The sequence below is a fragment of the Hemitrygon akajei genome, chromosome 18 (assembly GCF_048418815.1).
Source record: "Hemitrygon akajei chromosome 18, sHemAka1.3, whole genome shotgun sequence".
Lineage (NCBI taxonomy): Eukaryota > Metazoa > Chordata > Chondrichthyes > Myliobatiformes > Dasyatidae > Hemitrygon > Hemitrygon akajei.
Window position 1 is genome coordinate 4,626,082 of NC_133141.1, and position 21,514 is coordinate 4,647,595.

The 21,514-nt window shown below is 43.7% G+C and overlaps 1 protein-coding gene across 4 annotated transcripts in view; it reads left to right on the forward strand.

Moving 5' to 3' along the window:
- Nucleotides 1–6,256: 6,256 nt before the first annotated feature.
- Nucleotides 6,257–21,514, forward strand: part of tmem98 (transmembrane protein 98) — a 65,645-nt gene continuing 50,387 nt past the window's right edge. The window contains exon 1 of one of the 4 annotated variants that reach the window (XM_073070689.1): nt 6,257–6,394. The gene's annotated coding sequence lies outside the window, so the exon portion shown is untranslated. Of the gene's footprint in view, nt 6,395–19,773; nt 19,864–21,514 lie in introns of those variants that run through there. The other 3 variants (XM_073070690.1, XM_073070688.1, XM_073070691.1) reach the window with 3 other exon arrangements.

Below are 21,514 nucleotides of genomic sequence, written 5' to 3' on the forward strand. Positions count from 1 at the left end.
TAATTTCTCCGCATCTCTGTTCTAAATGGATGTTCTTCAATCCTGAAGTCATGCCCTCTTGTCCTAGACTCCCCTACCATAGGAAATAACTTTGCCATATCTAATCTGTTCAGGCCTTTTAACATTCAGAATATTTCTATGAGATTCCCCCTCAATCTCCTGAACTCCAGGGAATACAGCCCAAGAGCTGCCAGATGTTCCTCATACGGTAACCCTTTCATTCCTGGAATAATTCTTGTGAACCTTCTGTGAACTCTCTCCAATGTCAGTATATCCTTTCTAAAATAAGGAGCCCAAAACTGCACACAATACTCCAAGTGTAGTCTCATGAGTGCCTTATAGAGCCTCAACATCACATTCCTGCTCTTATATTCTATACCTCTAGAAATGAATGCCAACATTGCATTCGCCTTCTTCACCACCAACTCAACCTGGAGGTTAACCTTTAGGGTATCCTGCACAAGGATTCCCAGATCTCTTTGCATCTCTGCATTTTGAATTCTCTCCCCATCTAAATAATCATTTGCCCATTTATTTCTTCCACCAAAGTGCATGACATTTTATTTCATTTGCCACTTTGCCCATTCCCCTAAACTATACAAGTCTCTCTGCGGGCTCTGTTTCCTCAACATTACCCGCTTCTCCACCTATCTTTGTATCATTGGCAAACTTAGCTACAAATCCATTAATCCCATCGTCCAAATCATTGACATACATTGTAAAAAGCAGAGGTCCCAATGCTGACCCCTGTGGAACTCCACTGGCAACCAGCAGCCAGCCAGAATAGGATCCCTTTATTCCCACTCTCTATTTTCTGCTGATCAGCCAATGCTCCACCCATGCTAGTAACTCCCCTGTAATTCCATGAGATCTTATCTTGCTAAGCAGCCTCAGGTGTGGCACCCTATCAAAGGCCTTCTGAAAATCCAAGTGCACCACATCTACTGCATCACCTTTGTCCACCCTGCCTGTAGTTTCCTCAAAAATTTCCAGTAGGTTAGTCAGGCAGGATTTTCCTTTCAGGAAACCATGCTGGCTTTGGCCTATACAGTCATGTGCCTCCAGGTACTCCGTAATCTCATCCCTAACAATCGATTCCAACAACTTCCCAACCACTGATGTCATGCTAAGTTTCCTTTCTGCTGCTTCCCACCTTTCTTAAATAGCGGAGTAACGTTTACAATTTTCTAGTCATCCAGTACAATGCCAGAATCCATTGATTCTTGAAAGATCATCGTTAATCCCTCCTCAATCTCTCCAGCTGCTTCCTTCAGAACCTGAGGGTGCGTTCCGTCAGTTCCAGGAGATTTATCTACCCTCTGTTTCCTGATCACCTTCTCAGTCGTAATTTTCACTGCACCTACTTCACTTCCCTGACACTCTTGAATGTCCGGTATACTGCAGATATCTTTCACTGTGAAGACTGATGCAAAATATGCATTCAGTTCCTCTGCCATCTTTGTGTGTCTCTCATTACAATTTCTCCAGCATCATTTTCTATCGATCCTATATCTGCCCTCAACTCTCTTTTACCCTTTATATGCTTAAAAAAAAGTTTTTAGTACGGGTCTACAATCCCTTATCCGAAATTCTGAAATCCAAAGAGCTCTGAAAACTGAGGTTTTTCTCGTGGGGTGTGCAGCGTGTCGTAACAAGGCTTGTTTGGCGCGACAAAAGCTGACGTCACTCAGGTGTGATGTGGCAGTACTAGCAGAGGCTGCCAGACGTCAGTTGTGGCTCAGTCCTCGTACTGGTTACACGTGCATTTGCTGTTCACTGATATTTTGTGTTCACTCTGTGTTTAGTTTCACTGTGAAAATGTCAAAAGGAGCTGCAGATACCCCTATGGGTAACAATGAGAAAAAGAGAAGGAAGCATCTGTCATTATCAATAATGCAGAAAGTGGAGTTATTGCAGAAGCTTGATCGTGGTGTGTCTGTGTGGCGTCTTACTGAAGAATATAGTGTCGGAACTGCCACTGTATATGATTTAAAGAAGCAGAAAGGCAAGTTACTGAAGTTTTATAGTGACAGTGATGACCATAAACATTATGGCAGTTTACTCAGTTAAAGAGAGATTGCTTAGACATAAACCTATGTTAATGAGACAGATGGCACTTGAAAAGAACGCCGTCTGTTGTAGTGCTGCTTCTTAACTTGAGAATCCTGTTCCTGGCCCATCAGGTACCTGTAGAGTATTTAGCTTTGTTTGCCATATGTAATGCAACTCAACTAGAGGTACCTGTACGTATTTAGCTTAGTTTGAACCTGTATATGTCCTACAGTATTTACGTTCTACGTTTATTCCAATAAGTCATTTACCATGTGTTTGATTCGGTTCGTTTGAAGCTGTATATTTTTATGTTTTATTGAATGTTTTTGTTGGAACTAAAATGTACTAGTGTATTTATGGTGGAACGCAGCAGGCCAGGCAGCATCTATAGGGAGAAGCGCTGTCGACGTTTCGGGCCGAGACCCTTTGTCAGGACTAACTGAAAGGAAAGATAAGAGATTTGAAAGTAGGAGGGGGAAATGCGAAATGATAGGAGAAGACTGGAGGGGTTGGGGTGAAGCTGAGAGCCAGAAAGGTGATTGGCAAAAGGGATACAGAGCTGGAGAAGGGAAAGGATCATGGGATGGGAGGCCTAGGGAGAAAGAAAGGGGGAGGGGAGCACCAGAGGGAGATGGAGAACAGGCAGAGTGATGGGCAGAGAGAGAAAGAAAAAAAAAAGGAGGGGAAAAAAACTAAATATATCAGGGATGGGGTAAGAAGGGGAGGAGGGGCATTAACAGAAGTTAGAGAAGTCAATGTTCATGCCATCAGGTTTTTGCCAATCACCTTTCTGGTCCAACCTGATGGCATGAACATTCTGCCTGTTCTCCATCTCCCTCTGGTGCTCCCCTCCCCCTTTCTTTCTCCCTAGGCCTCCCATCCCATGATCCTTTCCCTTCTCCAGCTCTGTATCCCTTTTGCCAATCACCTGTCTGGCTCTCAGCTTCACCCCACCTCCTCCGGTCTTCTCCTATCATTTTGCATTTTCCCCTCCCCCCCCTTTCAAATCTCTCACTGTTTTTCCTTTCAGTTAGTCCTGACGAAGGGTCTCGGCCCAAAACGTTGACAGCGCTTCTCCCTATAGATGCTGCCTGGCCTGCTGTGTTCCACCAGCATTTTGTGTGTGTTGCTTGAATTTCCAGCATCTGTAGATTTCCTTGTGTTTGCCTAGTGTATTTATGGTCTATAATTATCCCACTATTTCATTTATCAGTATATTACTCTATAAATAAACTGTAATAGTATTTGTAAAAGAGTGCGGATCGGGAAAACCCAGAAGTTCCCTCTCCAGCACTGGTTGTTTGAGCATTTACAGACTTTTTTCTTGTCATTATTTCCTAAACAATACAGTATAACAACTATTTTACATAGCATTTACATTGTATTAGGTATTATAAGTAAACTAGAGATGATTTAAAGTATACAGGAGGATGTGTGTAGGTCCGAAGTCCCCCCTGGGTCCTAAAGTCCACCTGCACTGAGACAGGTTAATTATCAATATAATTATCAATTTTCTGAAATCCGAAATGCAACTGGCCCCAAGGATTTCGGATAAGGGATTGTGGACCTGTATCTTAAATATTAGTTGCCAGCTTCCTTTCATAATTCATGTTTTCCTTCCGAATGACCTTCTTACTTTCCTTCTACCTTCCCACTAGCTCTGGTTTCCTTTTATACCCTCTTTTTTGCTGTTTACTTTGGCTCTGACTTCACTTGTCAGGCAACGTAGTATCCTTCTTCCATTTAAAAATTTCTTCTTATTTGGAGTATATCTGTCTTGCACTTCCTTCATTTTTCACAGAAACTCCAGCCATTGCTGCTCTGCTGTCCTTCCTGCAAGTGTCCCTTTCCAGTCAACTTTGGCTAGTTCCCCTCTCATGCCATTGTAATTTCCTTTATTCCACTGAAATACCGACACATTGGAACTTAGTTTCTCCTTCTCAAATTTCAAAGTGAACTTGATCATATTGTGATCACTGTTTCCTAAGGGTTCCTTAACGTTAAGCTCTCTTATCACCTCTGGATCATTGCAGAACACCCAGTCCAGGACAGCCGATCCCTTGGTGGGCTCAACAACAAGCTGTTCTAAAAAGCCATCCCTTAGACATTCTAGAACTTCTCTCTCTTGAGGTCCAGTACTGGCCTGGTTTCCCCAATCCACTTTCATGTTAAAATCCTGAATGATTATTGCCCTTCTGACATGCCTTTTCTATTTTCTGTTGTAATTTGTAATCCACATCCTGGATTGTAGTTTGGTGCTCTGTAGTTGCCAACAAAATTTGCAACAATATCCTTGAATGCCTTCCATGCGATGTTCTCTGGTCTCACTAGAAGTTCTTCGAAGTTTACACTACTGAATGTGCTGACCACCGCTGCTTCTTCCTCTTTATCATGAATAAAGTCTATTTTTGAGATAAACTAACTCACCAAGTGCATTCCATAGCTACTGCTTCCACCCACTCCCCGGCTACATTCTCCAGCTGAAACAGGCTACAACGAGTCTTCACTTTAACCCCAAGTTGCGCTTTCAGCCTCATATTCTATTAGCAAGTTCACCTATACACCTTCCTAGATCTTTGCACCTGATTGTCATCACCATTACTGTGTGTTGTATGATATGGGTAATCATGGTCAATGACTGTGATTCTTCTTGGACAGTGTCATTGGCTAATTCAAACAGCAGTGAATTGTCAGGATTAAAATATGTGAACATGTGTGAAATTGATCAAAGGTAAACTTTGTGGAGATAATTGTGCACGGACGTGCATTATGATTTCCACAGTGGTTTCTGCATCAGAGAAAAGAGATCTGCCACTGATACGACATGACACAGTTCAGAGACCTGTCTTTGAATTCCTGTTTCCCACATCATCTTCATTATGTGCTGTGACGTATGATGTGGGCGATCACAGTCTATCCATGACCATGATTGTTCTTGGCAATTTTTTCTATAGAAGTGGTTTGCCACTGCCGCCGTCTGGGCAGTGTCTTTATAAGATGGGTGACCCCAGCCATTATCAATACTCTTCAGATATCATCTGCCTAGTGTCAGTGGTCGCATAATCAGGACTTGTGATATGCACCAGCGGTTCATACGACCATCCACCACCTGCTCCCATGACTTCATATGACCCTGATCGGGGGCTAAGCAGGTGCTACACATTGCCCAAGGGAGACATGCAAGTTAATGGAGGGCGGGAGAGCTTTTCACCTCCTTTGGTAGAGATGTGTCTCCAATTCGCCACCCTTTTTGGCACCTGCTATAGATCAATTTTCCACTAGTCAAGATAACAGAGAAACACAGTCTGTAATATTCATAGACTGACTAACCCAAGATTTTCCTAACAGAGTTAATGAACTAGTTTCAATTCTCAAATTCTGTTGTTTCAATTGGTCTAAGTCCCATAGATCTAACAGGCATGTTCTGGTTGGGTTCATTATTACTTAGAGGGGAAAAGAAATGAAACCAGTCCTGATCACTCTGTCCCTGTGTGTGTGTGTGTGTGTGTGTGTCTGTGAAATACATAGTTTTTAAATGTAAAATCACCCAATGATCTGCACACACTTCACTGTAAAAGTAATGAAGAAGCTTGGATTTATTAAAGTCTCTTTCTTAACTATTGCATCTCCAACAGCATTTTACAGCGAATTAATTACATTTGAAGTGTAGTAGCTGTTATAATGTAGACATATTCAAGTCCCCACACATTGCATGGCAACATATCATAGGTTTAGTGAATTGTGAAGCTACCTCTCTGATGGGAGTATGAGTCTCCAGCAGAGGGAGGGAGAACACAGCCAATTAAAGACAATGATTTGAGTCCCTGCTCCTGGCACTTGGGGCCTCAGCGTGTGATATCCGGAATAAATGAGAGGCAGCCTTGGAATATACAACAGGCAACAAAATTGTAAATGTCAGTTGTGGCTCTAACCTGGAATGGAAAGCAAAACTTCTCACAGCCTCTGATTTGCTCAGACTGTAGGTTTTTGTTAAAAATCTCACAACTCAGATGTGAATGTGGGGGAGTTAATGAGAAACATACTGTAGGCTTGCTGTACATGGCTAACCGAGAGTTGACAGATCTTCTAGGTTGTCTCAGTGGGGGAAGGGGGAGTGCTGATGTATTTGGTTTAATGGAGTTGCTCAGTACTGTAGGGGGAGGAGCAAACTCTCGCTGTTTTGTGCACTGATCCTATTAAAGGCATTAGCAACATTCCAGGGTACCTCATTCCCTCTTCTGTCCCACTTCCTGCCTCTGATCTGGTTACCTTCCCAGCACTGTAAGTGAGCCAAGTAAACCCGGATTCTCGGCAATGCAGCCTGCTCCAGCCTTACAGCGGTGTAAGTACTCATTCTAAAATCTATGTGTTCTCTGTCTAGGTGAGGGTTGGCCCCTCTCTATGCTGTGCTTGCTGCTGAATGTAGATGGGCACAAATTCCTCGTGACTGTAGAGAGCTTAGGCTGCTGCCTGCTTAGGGCAGACAGTGGCCTCTGTCAAATGCTGGTAGCCCCTCAGAAATGTCTTCAGAGGCCCCTGAGACAGGAGGACGACTGATATGTGAGTCCTTCACCCAGGGCAGCAGTACTGAAGCTCTGCCAGTACTGAGAGCTGATGCCATGGTCCAAGGCTGTGCACACTAGTTACTGGTAATTCTGAAGGGTGACCATGTTGAAGGAGAGGGTGGGGGGAGTGAGGTGGATGTGTGAATTCTGGCTGGCCAATTTCACCAGCTAAAGAGGGACAATTACCTCAGATTCAATAAGGTTTGATCTTGCAATGATTCCTCATAATTTAAGCAGCTATAGCCTTGGAGAAAACATTGACCTTTTTGCATTTTTGGGGTCAAAGTAGAACCCAACCTTATTTTCTCTGTCTTGTGTTGCTTGTTTTCCATCCTCCTCCCAAGAGTAGATCCAATACAGGTCAGAAAAGCCAGGGGGCTTGGAATTGGAGTGGGTGGGATTGGAAGATAGAAGAGGGAACATCTAATCACTCCCTCATCCAAGTGACCAATTTCATGTGTAGGCAAGGAGAAAATGTTGGGGCTGAAGGCAGCAGAAGGTCAAAGTGTCCAGAGCCAGAGTTGGCAGCTTGACACCAGTTGATCTCACTCCTGGCTTTTCTGACCTGCATGCCTTGTTTGCTACCCACACCCACTGCCCCTCAACCTTTTTATAGAGCTGTCAGCATTGGATGGACAAGTAATTGAGTGTTTTGTCACATGACTTGCTGCTTCTGCCTGGATACACAGTGGCATAGCTGTTAGAGCTGCTGCACCTCTGTTATCCAGGTTCAATCCTGACGTCGTGCTGTTTGTGTGGGTTTGCGTGCTCCCGTGACTGCATGGTTTTCCCTTTTGTTAGCATAACATTACTGAATTACTTGTCAGCAACCCGAGTTCAATTTTGCTGCTGTCTGTGAGGAGTTTATATAGTACGGCACAGAAGTTAGATACATGTTATAGTTTGGGAGCTTACGACTTTGCACAGTACTTTAGTAATTTTATGTATTACATTGTACCGCTGCCACAAAAAAAATCAAATTTCATGACATGTGAGTGATGATAAACCTGATCCTGATATGGATCTCTATTCTGGATGAGAGTGGGAAGGAGGCAGGGAGAGGGGAATCATTGTTGTTGGGAAAAGGAGAAGGGAGCGGGGAGGGAGTGGGACGATCAACAAGCCAATTGTTTGGAATCGAATGACTTTGTCTGGAGTCTCAGGGCTGGGTGTATCTGCACTCCTTCTCTGCCACCTGTCCCACACCCCTCCCATGGCACACCACTCTCGCCATTTCCAACATCCTTTGCTCCCGCCCGATTTACAAACTCACTCTCTGCTCCTCGTTTACAAATAGAGTACCCACACAGTCATGGGGAGAATATACAGAACTGTGCAAAAGTCTTAGGCACCCTAGCTAGTTGTATGTACCAAAGACTTTTGCTCATTATTGTATGTTCTCTCCATGACCGTGTGGGTTTCCTCTGGGCACTCCAGTTTCCACCCACATCAGAATCAGGTTTATTATCACCGGCATGTGACGTGAAATTTGTTAACTTAGCAGCAGCTGTTCAATGCAATACATAATCTAACAGAGAGAAAAAATAAAATAAAATTTAAAAACTAATAATAAATAAACAAGTAAATCAATTACGTATATTGAATAGCTTAAAAAATGTGCAAAAACAAATACTGTAATTTTAAAAAAGTGATATAGTGTCCAAGGGTTCAATGTCTATTTAGGAATCAGATGGCAGAGGGGAAGAAGCTGTTCCTGAATCACTGAGTGTGTGCCTTCAGGCTTCTGTATCTCCTGCCTGATGGTAACAGTGAGAAAAGGGCATGTCCTGGGTGCTGGAGGTCCTTAATAATGGACACTGCCTTTCTGAGACAACGCTCCTTGAAGATGTCCTGAGTACTTTGTAGGCTAGTACCCAAGATGGAGCCGACTAAATTTACAACCCTCTGCAGCTTCTTTCGGTCCTGTGCAGTAGCCCCCTCCCCCAGACCAGATAGTGATGCAGCCTGTCAGAATGCTCTCCACGTTGCATTTATAGAAGCTTTGGGGTGTATTTGTTGATGTACCAAATCTTTTCAAACTCCTAATGAAATATAGCCGCTGTCTTGCCTTCTTTATAACTGCATTGATGTGTTGGGACCAGGTTAGATCCTCAGAGATCTTGACACCCAGGAACTTGAAACTGCTCACTCTCTCCACTTCTGATCCCTCTGTGAGGACTGGTATGTGTTCCTTCGTCTTACCCTTCCTGAAGTCCACAATCAGTTCTTTTGTCTTACTGACGTTGAGTACCAGGTTGTTGCTGCGGCACCATTCCACTAATTGGCACATCTCACTCCTGTACGCCCTCTCATCACCACCTGAGATTCTACCAACATTGGTTGTATCATCAGCAAATTCATATATAGTTTTTGAGGTATACCTAGCCACACAGTCATGGGTATGGAGAGAATAGAGCAATGGGATAAGCACATATGGCGGAGGTGCACCAGTGTTGATCGTCAGAAAGGAGGAGATGCTATCACTAATCCGCACAGATTGTGGGGTCTTCCGGTTAGGTAGTCGAGGATCCAATTGCAGAGAAAGGTACAGAGGCCCAGCTTCTGCAACTTCTCAGTCAGGATTGTGGGAATGATGGTATTAAATGCTGAGCTATAGTCGATAAACAGCATCCTGACGTAGGTGTTTGTGTTGTCCAGGTGGTCTAAAGCCGTGTGGAGAGCCATTGAGATTGCATCTACCGTTGACCTACCATGGTGATAGGCAAATTGCAATGGGTCCAGGTCCTTGCTGAGGCAGGAGTTCAGTCTAGTCATGACCAACCTCTCAAAGCTTTTCATCACTGTTGATGTGAGTGTTACCGGGCAATAAACATTAAGGCAGCCCACATTATTGTTCTTAGGCACTGGTATAATTGTTACCTTTTTGAAGCAAGTGAGAACTTCTGCCCATAGCAGTGAGAGGTTGAAAATGTCCTTGAATACTCTCGCTAGTTGGTTGGCACAGGTTTTCAGAGCCTTACCAGTTACTCCACCGGGACCTTCTGCCTTGCGAGGGTTCACTCTCTTTAAAGACAGTCTAACATCGGCCTCTGAGATGGAGATCACCGGGTCATCAGGTGCAGCAAGGATCTTCACAGCTGTAGTTGTGTTCTCCCTTTCAAAGCGGGCATAGAAGGTATTGAGTTCATCTGGTAGTGAAGCATCGCTGCCATTCATGCTATTGGGTTTCGCTTTGTAGGAAGTAATGTCTTGCAGACCCTGCCAGAGTTGCTGTGCATCTGATGTCACCTCCAACCTCTAACCACATTCCAAAGATGTATGGGTTAGTAGGTTAATTGGTCACAGGAGTGGAATTGTGTGATGTGGGCTCGTTGGGCCTGAAAGTTCTGTTATCTCTAACAAAAAAATAAATTAAAATAGTTGTTGTTTCCTCCCATATCCCAAGGATTTTTTGAGCTGGTAAGTGAACTGGTAAGTTGCTCCTAGTGTGTAGGTGAGTGGTGGAATCTGGAGAAAGTAAACTGAAAATCAGATTAACATTGAAGGCCAGTTCATGTTGGTGGGCAAGATGGTCTGTTTCCATTTAACATAACTGTATGACTCTGACTCCCACCAATAGTCATTGTGTCCACTTCAATGCCTATTCCACTGGAATGTAATGGTCTCCTTATTAACTCTGGGATGGCATCTGCTTTATTTTAGTCAAATGGTACCATTCAGAAAATTTCAATTAAATTTCAACAGAAATGAAGTTTTTGAAGAAAAGTCAGTGGACAATTTATTTTCATGCATTTTTCCTGGGATTGTTTCTTACAGTAGTTTTTTGGAGGCTATTCTTTTCTGGAGAATTAAGAAGATTCCTGCAGCTTTCTAGCCATAATATTGAGGTGGTAGATGTGTATCAGGCCTGACTCTTGTACGGAGGAAACTAAGCCTTAATGGCTAGAGGCTCAACACTACTCTCTCAACAATGGACCGGAGCAGAAACAGTGCCAGTCTAAACCTCCTGTTACATAGAAGATGGAAGAGTGTTTCACAGAACAGGCCCTTCAGCCCACAATATTGAGCGAATCCACCTAACCCTTCCCTCCGACATAGCACATAACCCTCCATTTTGGGTTTCCTCCGGGTGCTCCGGTTTTCTCTCACAGTCCAAAGACGTACTGGTTGGTAGGTTAATTGATCATTGTAAATTGTCCAGTGGTTAGGTTAGGGTTAAATCGAGGGATTGCTGGGCAGCATGGCTCGAAGGGCCGGAAGGGCCTGTTCTGCATTGTATCTCAATAAATAGATAACATCCTTTAATCTATGTGAGTCTCTTAATTATGTATCAGCAAATGTACCTGACATTGTTTACAGGGGGGCCCAGACTATTGAATACGGTAGGCTATTTAACAGAGAAGGCCAATGTAGGCACTGAAGATGCTTCCACAAGAGGGCCGTGAGGTGCCTGATGAGATAGGTAGTTTATGAGGTGGTGATTCGAAGTTCTCAATAGCACTACGAAAACTTGGCACAATGGTGGCCCAGACATTCCACAGAGTCAGTGGCTTTCCTTCTGCTGATGTTGAGTGGAAGTTATCTGCTCCGGAAGGCGCACAAACACAAGTCAGAGCTGCGTCCTGCAGCTTCATCACACAACAAGTACCTGACAGCTGTCTGATACCTTCCCATTCTACCCAGAGCCATCTGATCTTTGGGAAAGGTTTCTCACAGAATAATACAAATATCTCTCAAGAATCAACAGGCTGGATATGGGGTACTATTTTCCTAGGCTGAAGAGTCTGGAATTAGGGGCCACAGTTTCACAATAAGGGCAAGTCATCTTGGATTGAAATAATTGGATGTTTCTTCACTCAGAAACAGAATCAGGTTTATTATCAGTGACATATGTTGTGTTATTTGTTTGCTCTGTGGCAATAGTACAGTACAATAAATAAAAATTAATGAGTTACAATAAAAATATTGTTGTGAATATTTGGAATTCTCTACTTGAGAAGGCTCACTCAAGTTCTCAAGTTTAATTATCATTCAACCCTACCCAAGCAAAACAGCATTCTTCCAGGGCCAGGGTGCAAACCACATTACCAATAGCACACGGCACACCACACATAGCACATATGGTTATGATTTCAGAAAGAGGTACAGTTACAAAAAGAAAGGGATAATAATATAGTTAAAGTCCATGTGTGGCATGACTAGATTGATGGTAAGTTGTCCTGGTTCAGCTTGTTCTACTGCTGAGTGAACACTGGAGGGCAGCACCACCTCAGCAGCTCCTCCCCTGGGTGACCTTGCCACCACTGAGGCAACACAGCTCCCCGCTGTTGGTCTCACCAATGAACCAGTGAACTGGACTTGTGGAATTCTACATTACCAATGACAACAGGGTCTTGTGATCACAATAAGAACGTACAAGATGATCACTCACACCACGCATCGTCCAATGTTACACGACTAGTCCAGGCAACAGCACAACAATGGTAAGTCCAGCTCCATTGCTATCAAACAAGTTGCTGATATTCTTAGGATCTGTGATCATAATAAAGATATAAAGGATGAACAAAGGACCTTTGTTTGAACCTGGAGTGGCTGCTACGTTCGAGCGCGCCTCCATCTTACCGGAAGCACTCACTGTTTTCATTCAAATTAGAGATCAGCAGATCCTTGAACCTTAGGGGAATCATGGAACATGAGATTAGGGTGGAAGTTGATGCTGAGGTAGAAAATCAGGCATCATCTTGTAGTAGGCCAAAAGGCCCTGGCTGTTTCTCGTTCTTTGTTCTTAAGCCAAAAAGCACAGGTCACCTAGTGAGCAAAATTTTGGAAAATTCAAAGGCAACCTCCATAATCAACTAAGGCTGGTCCAAGAGGTGGTATTATTGCAAGAGATCTTATTTAGTTATTTGGGTCTTGTTCAGTGTCATACCAGCCACAAACAGGTCTCTCTCTTTCTCACCTGATAGAACAAAATTCATCCAGCTCTTCACTATCTGGTCCCTGAGTCTGAGTAACACCAGAGGACAATTGGAGATCCCAGGTCTGATCAGTGCTCTGCGATCTCAGCTGTGACACCTACAAATATGTTCTGTATAGACCCTGCTTTCTGTTGTAGTTCAGCTCCATGGATTTACAACCTTATTGTATTCATCAGCACTAAGGGTTTAAGTGTGGAAGAAGGGCAATGGTGGGTCACTGATCTCTGTGGTCACTTCAGTAACTTCACAATTCTCTCTTCAACCTGTTGTAGTTTTCAGCAGGGATAGAGATCACGAGTGGTAAGTCCAGAGGAGCTAACAGTCTGCTTTCATCAAATAGTCTGAGGTGAGTTGTAACACCCTTTTGCTACGTCATCTGAGTTCAGTTATTGACCCAGTCCAGGGACTGAACCTATGTCCTGTATTATAGTCTGACATGTGACATGTGTGATGATGAACAGGCCCATCTCAAAACATTGACTTTATTCCCCTCCATAGATGCTGCCTGACCTGCTGAGTTCCTTCTGCATTTTCTGTGTGTTGCTCGAGATTTCTGGCATCTGCAGAATCGCATGTCCAAGTTGCATTACCACAAAGACTCTGGTGGTGGCACTGTTAGGCACAGGCTGTGTGTCTTTTGAACATAAAACTGATACAGACAGTCCCCCTGTTATGACCAGGCTCAATGTTTGTAAACTGGAATGTTCATAATGAACTCAAAAAGCATGTGGGAGAGAATCACAGAAACCATTGAGAGGAAAACGACCTCTTGGCTGACCTCACTGACTCAGTGAGTCAGAAAGTGAGTCTGCTCAAGGGTTCTCAGCTCTGCTTCCCATGTTTGTTGTAACGGCTGGAGAGGGAAGACCTGTGGAAATGCTCCATTAGCACTTGGCAGAAGATGCCTGCAAACTTGCAGCAGCTGGTAAATCCATCCCCATTCATCCTGTGGGTCTTCCAAACGCTCATTCCTACTGTATGTACAGAGTGTCTGTAAGTCTGGATTGGGATCCTGAGGAGGGCTTGTACATGGAATTTGGTTAGAGTTTGTCAATGGGTTAGTGGGTAAGTGTACCATGCAGGACTGAGTTGTGTGATCTACAAGATCCAGACCCCTATCTGTACCAAATAAATGGATCTCAACTTGGACAATCATGAAATGCCCCAGTGCCAGACACCATTGGGGTCTTTGTGGTAATGCTTCCTGATGGATTTGAATTTAGAAGACACAGTAAGTTCTTAGTTAGCAAAGGACATAGACATTAATTGGCAAATTTAAGGCTGGAGGATTTCAGTGCTGGGAGTGTATCACCTACTTTGGGCCAAATACTGGCAAATCCAAATGTGCTGAAGCTATGGCATATTGCGGAGGACGAAATGGATCAAGTGCTAAGGTCACATATATTTGTATTCATCTCAAACGATCTGGAGAACGTAATGCTTTTCCCTGACCACATTTCGGGGGCTATGTATCTCAGGAAGTGTATGGACTTGGCACAGATTTATTAGAATAACACCAAAGTTTAAAGGGTTATATTAAGAAAAATAATTGCCTGGTTTATGTCCTCAAGTCTTTGTAATTGGAAGGTTAGCAACTTAAGGTGTTTAAGGTAAATGAAGGGATCCAGTAGGAAGCAAGAAACCATCCTGGATTATGACATACAGTGTTCCTTTGAATTCAATCAACGTTTCCTGCTCCCCAGATAGCTGCGGTGAGAAGCTGTGGTAGTCACCCATTGTGTCCAACGATGACTATAAGAGATGGGAGCAGAATTAGGCCATTTGGCCCATCAAGTCTGCTCGGCCATTTCATCATGGCTGATCCATTTTGGCAGGGGAATGAGGATAGGCTGTTGGTTTACAAGCAGAGGTAGTGTGTTGTGAGACTGTAAGGAAGAACAGGCAGGTGCCAGGACAAAATTTCTGTCAGTGGGATGAGTTAAAGTGTAACATGGGGGCAAAATCAAAAAGGGTGACGAATACAAGACTGAAGATGTTATATTTGAAAGCACACAGTATATGGAATAAGGTAGATGATCTTGTAACAGTTAGAGATCAGCAGGTAAAGCATTGTGGGCATCATTTAGTTGTGGCTGAAAGATCAGAGTTGGGAGCTTAACGTTCAAGGATACACATTGTATCGAAAGGACAGACAGGTAGGCTCAGGGGGTAGGGTGGCTCTGTTGGTTAAAAAATAAAATCAAATCCTTAAAAAGAGGTGACATAGGGTCAGAAGATGTAGAATTGTTGTGAGTAGAGTTAAAGAACTGTAAGGGTAAAAATACTCCGATGGTATTTATATACAGGTCCCCCAAAGAGTAGCCAGGATGTGGGCTACAAATTACAATGGGAGATAGAAAAGGCATGTCAAGAGGGTGATGTTGCTTGTTATTTCCTCAAAGATTTGTTAGGCAAGATGTTTCCTTGAGGAAACCATGCCGACTTTGGTCGATTTTACCATGCGCCTCCAAGTACCCTGAGACCTCATCTTTAACAATCGATTACACGTCTTCCTAGCCACTGAAGTCAGGCTAAATGGCCTTGTAATTTATTTTCTTCTGCCTCCCTACCTTCATGAAGAGTGGAGTGACATTTACAATTTTCCAGTTCTCTAGAACCATTTCATAATCTAGTGATTCCTGAAAGATCATTACAAATGCTTTCACAGTCTCTTCAGCTCCTCTTTCAGAACCCTGGGATGTTCAGGTGACTTAACTAACTTCAGACCTTTCAGCTTCCCAAGCACCTTTTCTGAAGTGCACTCACTTCTGCTCCCTGACACTCTCGAATTTTCGGCATACCGCTAATGCCTTCCACAGTGATACAGATGTAAAATACTTAGTCAGTTCGTCCGCCATTTACCTGTCTTCCTTGGTTGCAGTGGTTGACCATGACAACTTCTGTGCCTTGTTGTGCCCTTCACTCTCCATGGAGCGTTACAGAGCTGCCTTCCTGGTCGTTTGGATCTCACAGTTGATCTCATCCACCAGAGCTGACTTCACATGCTGGGACAGGCATGTCCCTATCTCACCGGGGTATGAGGCCTACTGGCTACCCTCACCTGGTTTAGTCCCCCTGTCGACGCGGTGTACCAGGGTGTGGCCGTTGTCGCATGCAAACGGCTACTTGGAGCCACAGGTGAGAGTTGAGTGTCCGGTGGGGACCAAAAGTGAGTGAGCTGCCCTGGAATAGACATGAAAAGCCCCTTCATCTTAGGTGCTACCCCTCCCTGGATACCCCACACATCCCAGTGAGAAGCTGTAAGTTGTGTTTAAAACCATAATTTACAAGGAACACACTGCAAGCTTGCTCACGTTCCCTGGTTGTCATGGAGACATGACTATTTGCTCGGCTTGTGCCCAAGATGGCTCTATATTAGAGTCAAAAAAACAAAGCAGCTGCTTTAGGCCAGCAGTCTAAATTTTGATTCACTTCATCAGATTTACTTGATTTTATCTCCAGGTACAGTACAACTGTAAGATATTTTGCAAGGCAAACTTTGGGACTTCTGTTTCTGTTTCGAACAATATAAGCACCCCCTAACTCAATAACTTTCTCGGTCTCTCGTTACACAACTGAGGAATAATGAGTAAATTAAACTAGCATTTCAATGAGGCCCTCCATTGGTCAGGGTTGACCATGGACATCGTGTCCTAACTGTCTACGTGACACACAAGCCAGGGCAGTACGATATGGAGAGCAAGCTGTTGCCCATGTAGCAGGCTTCCCCTCTACACACAACTGACGAATGCAAAAAGGAATGGCAGAGACCGATACATTTTGGTACCAGTAGCGTCACAGGAGTTGCCAGTCAGCATCGAACGCAGTGTAGGAGTGTCTTAGAGACTCTGGCTCTGGAGTTTTTCCTTGGGCTTTACTCCCGAAGCCTTCCCCGTGAGTGGGTATAGCCACAAGGCAGTGGAGGTTTGAGATCAGAGTTTTCCTTCACCCAGGTGAGCTGCCAACCACGGCTGATGAGCCCCATCTGCCCGGTGACTGGTTTTGTGCCAGTAACTTGCTTTTCCCCCTTCTCCTGTCAGTAGAAACGGTTCTGCCAGTATTAGTAGCTAAGCCACACGTGAAGGCCAGGAGCGGGACTTGGCTGTCAGAGGCTATTTGAGATGCACGCCGCTGGGAACATTTAATAGGTAGTGGGAGCTGATCTCCACTACCTCCCCCGGCTATGACAACTTTAAGGAACCAACCCTTCATTAATAAAATAACTTACAGAGAATCAGGACAGCTGCTTTGGTCACAGAGGCAGAATGCCTTCTGGCAAGATCGCTACTAGGTAGCAACACCACAGGCAGTAGTTGGTTACATGGTACGACCATTGAATGCGTACCAATCGGTATTGCCTCATCTGTGCATAGGTTGATGGTAAGGATTATATTTTGGGGGAGAATTATGTGTTTTGCATTAGGGAGTTTTATTTTTCCAGCTCCATTAGGGAGTCCATTATATTCAGCCTGCCAATGTCTGCCCCTACAGTTGAAGCGACTGAGCCGTGATATTGCCCCTGCTGTCCTTCCTTGTCCTCCTGCATCTTTAGTTCTTGCTGTTTCCAGACTCCACCTCAAGATCCCTGAGCTCCTCAGTCTCCCTCTGCCACCAGCTGATATCTTTGATCAGTAGATGACAATGAGATCTGTCTACCTATCACTGGGATGTCCATCACAGTTAGAAATGGCTTCTTCCCCACTGCCATCAAATTTATGAATGGTCCATGAACCCACAAACACTACCTTGTTATTCAACTTTTGCACTATTTTTTTATTTTGTAGCTTATAGTAATTTTATGCCTTCCTTAGTATTGCATATTTTATGAGATACATCAGTGAAAATAAACAAGAGAAAATCTGCTGATGTTGGAAATCCAGAGCAACACACACAAAATGCTGGACGAACTCAGCAGGCCAGGCAGCATCTATGGAAAAGAGTACAGTTGATGTTTCGAGCCGAGACTATTCGGCTGCCTGGCCTACTGAGTTCCTCCAGCATTTTGTGTGTGTTGTCAGTGATAATAAACATGATTCTGATTCTGACAAGCATGCTTCCTGGTAAAAATGTCTTCACAATGAAGATAGTAAAAAACTCAAGGTCATTGAGAAGAACAGATGACGTGCACAGGTGGGAAACTAGTACAGCTGGCAAATCCCACTGCTGTAGATATCATCTGTTCCTCAGTAAAACCAAAGCTGATGAAATCATTTCCTGTGAGTACGGGGCATGGACAACTTCCTTTTTGCAGCCAGGACAGTAAATTGGCAAATTTAGTAGAGGCCTTTTACAGTGTTTCGGAAGAATCTTGCGAGGATGAAATTGAGTGTTAATGTGATTTTAATTTCAAAGTGGAGAGCTGCCAGTGGTTGAGCGTGGCTGAAGATCATCCTGCATAATGTCACATGATAGTTCTGGAAAACCTGAGGTGCAAGTGCATTCATTAGAATAGTGTGGATGGAATGGAGATCCTCTTCTCTGAGGGATATGCCTTTGTCTCCTTCCCAACATCCCAACTCAGCCTGTATGGGCAGTGCTGCCAGTAATATCACAACACATCAAACAAGAAATGTGTACTTATGCATTTAAACACTGGAAAGTGCACTCACTATTAGCTAAGGAAGGTTGTTATCAGGTTGGCAGGTAGCATCCAGTTGAGAATTGCAGGGATTAGTGCACGGGCTCCACCTGTTCACAATCTATATCAGTGTTTTGGCTAAAGGGGACCTTATTTAGAGTCTAATACATTAGAGGCTTTGAAGAGATGTTTGGATAGGCACTGGATATAAGGAAGATGGAGGGATGTGGAGATGGTGTAAGTAGGAGGGACTAGTGTTTGGGTATTTTTGATTTGCTTTTTATCTGGTTCGGCAGAAGGTTTTGGGCTGAATGGCCTGCTCCTGTGCCGTAGTGTTTTGTTTTCTATGTTCTTCCCAGCTTTGCCAATGGCAGCATATTAGATGGGATTGTGAGTATGGAGGAGGATGTAAAGAGACCTAAAGGTGACCTGGACAAGCTAAGTAAGTGAGCAAGCATTTGGAATATACAATATGATGTGGAAATGTGAAGTTGTCCACTTGGTACATAAAACAAAAAGAACAGAGTATTTTTAAATGATGAGAGATTTGGTAATGTTGATACTCAAAGGAAGTGGCTGTGTTTGTGCACAGGTCACTGAAAGCAAGTACACAACCAGGAGAGCAAAAGTTCAAAGAAAAAAATATTATCAATGTACATATACCTGGTCAACCAAAGATCAGCCAGGTGAACCCAAGTGTCACATAAATTTCACCCACATCCCACTGGACAGGCCCACTCCTTATGAATAAAACATGAGTGGTGAATCCCTGCGCCAGTTGATGGCTTGTTTTCCTGATCTGAGTGACCTTGATTAAGGTATAAACTAGAGTTTCTATGAGGATCTCCACCTTGCAGATGTACACAGTGGTGTTCAGGCTACCTTCAATTCCCTTCTGAGATCATGAAACTTCTTTCCTCATTGCCTAATTCTCAGAGGAGACCACCCTCCTTCAAGTCCTGCTTAGTTGTCTTGTCCGAGTTGATCCACAGGATTATCTGGCACATGACTCATTGACCAGGATTTGTATGAAACTTTGAGAGGTGGGAGCTGCCTCTCATCCCCTCTGACCTTTACAAGGTAGCCAAGGGGTGAGCTGTTGCTGCATTGTTGCCATGGGGATATGCATGACATGGTTTGACAGATTGACATGGAGAGGAAGTTTTCCTGACTAGGAGTCCACCAGAGTTTCATAATAATGTGTAGGCCCTCCAGGACTGAAACAAGGAAAGCTTTCTTCATTCAGTCTGTGGCAAGTCTGGGATTCTTCACTACAAAGGTTTGTGGAGGACCAAAAAATGCTCTAACATGGTTTCAAAACTGGATTTTGGCCAATGCTTTGATATTTTGCAGGCTCCAATTAGGCCATGATAAATGTGAACATGTCTTAGTAAGCTAAAGCAGGTACAATTCAACTTCTAGACAATTGTTTTTTGTACTCATCAATAGTAGTATGTGAAATCTTCCCCTTCCTGCTTGCCATGTGTTTGAGGGCTTTTGAAAAATGATTTGTCAAAAGACTCTGAGAGGGACTGAACTAAGTTAAGGCCGACCAATGATCAGCTTCTGCCGAGAGATGTCACCGTTTTGTGTAATCATAGTTAGTGATTGGGTCAAATGTCAAACCAAGCCTGTCACTGTTTACTTTTCAAATGATTGGAGCTTGTGTGGAAACAGTGGCTCAGGTAGAAGACTGGAGATAGAATTACAGGAAAGGTGACAGAGAGAGGTAAGTAAAAAATATTATGCTCGCATTTTTTCTTTGATAAATAATTTATGCTTTGTTTTGATTCAGTTAGCAATAGGTAGCATTGGATGGAAAACCAAACTCTGTAAAACTGTGTATTTATTGTGGGAGTGGCTATTTCTAGAATGATTGAATGATTATGCTGGGACAGAGCATTCAGAGGAAAACAGAGCCTGTAGCGTCACTGAGCAATGAGGGGTGCTTAGCAGAGAAGTGGCTTCACTTTTTCACTGCCCTGTCACTGAGCAGCCTGCTGTCTGTTCCTTGTGAAATGAGTTATAGCTGAGGAAAAACTCAGAAAGTTTCAGGATTCTATCCCTGGGCATTATGGAATGAATTGATTTTACCTCCAATAATGACATTACAGTTTGTCTGCTCTGAGGAAGGAGTTAACAGTCCCTTGATCACTGCACAGTTCAAGTTCAAATTCAACCATACATGAATATCGCTGAATATAGCCAAATGAAACAGCGTCCCTCCGGGGCCAGTACGCCCTGCTTTGGTTTATGTGTAGAAATAGAGTGACTTTTGTTGTCCCTCTTATGTGGGAACTCTGGAGTCCTGCCAGGTTGTTGGGGTATCACAGAGCTGTATTGCCACTAGAGTTAATGTGTATGGACAAGCAAAAACAAAGGACAGAACCAATAATTAGGAACTCTTTCCTGTGATCTCTTCTACTGCATTCACCCAGAAACTGATTTAAATCAATGAAGAAAGTTCAGAGGCGATGCTTTGTGTTTTCTAACTTACTGTATGTTGAACCAAGGAATAGTCTAATGATGAATCTGTTAGGAAATGTAGAGGAGGCTTTACCTAAAAGCAGAGTAGTGGAGATGAATTAGCATTAAATGACATTTTACTAATAAACTGCAAAATAACAAGCCACGAGGGGCCACGAAACAAGAGAGAATGGCTACTTAACACGACAAAGGAACAAGGACATTGAAGCCGAGGAGCAACTGGTTGAGGCTGGCTGGTTCAATCAGTCAACAAGGATTGTGGGTGAGAGCTGGTTTTAAATAGGCTGCAGGTGATGAGTTGGAAATGAGTGGCAGGTGACTCCTGTTGGCTGGGTGGAGACTGGGAGGTGCCTGCCTGTGTAAGCCTGACAGCTTCAGGTACAATTGTTGCATGTGTTGGATTCAATAAGGAACTCAAACCCTCACAGATATGAGGAGGAGAAGCAGATCCGACTGTGCAGTGGTGTGTTAAGGAAATGGACACAGTCTCCTGGTTGATTCTTCATCCGTTTGGAGATGGCCTGGTCTCTTTTGCATGGCATCATAGGAAGAAGGACTGGATCATTTGATGACACAAAGGTTGGAGGTGTTGTAGATAGTGTGGAGGGCTGTCAGAGGTTACAGTGGGACATTGATAGGATGCAAAAATGGGCTGAGAAGTGGCAGATGGAGTTCAACCCAGATAAATGTGAGGTGGTTCATCTTGGTAGGTCAAATATGATGATAGAATATAGTATTAATGGTAAGACTCTTGGGAATGTGGAGGATCAGTGGGATCTTGGGGTCTGAGTCCATAGGACACTCAAAGCTGCTGCATAGATTGACTCTGGTTAAGAAAGCATACGGTGTATTGGCCGTCACCAATTATGGGATTAAGTTTAGGAGCTGAGAGG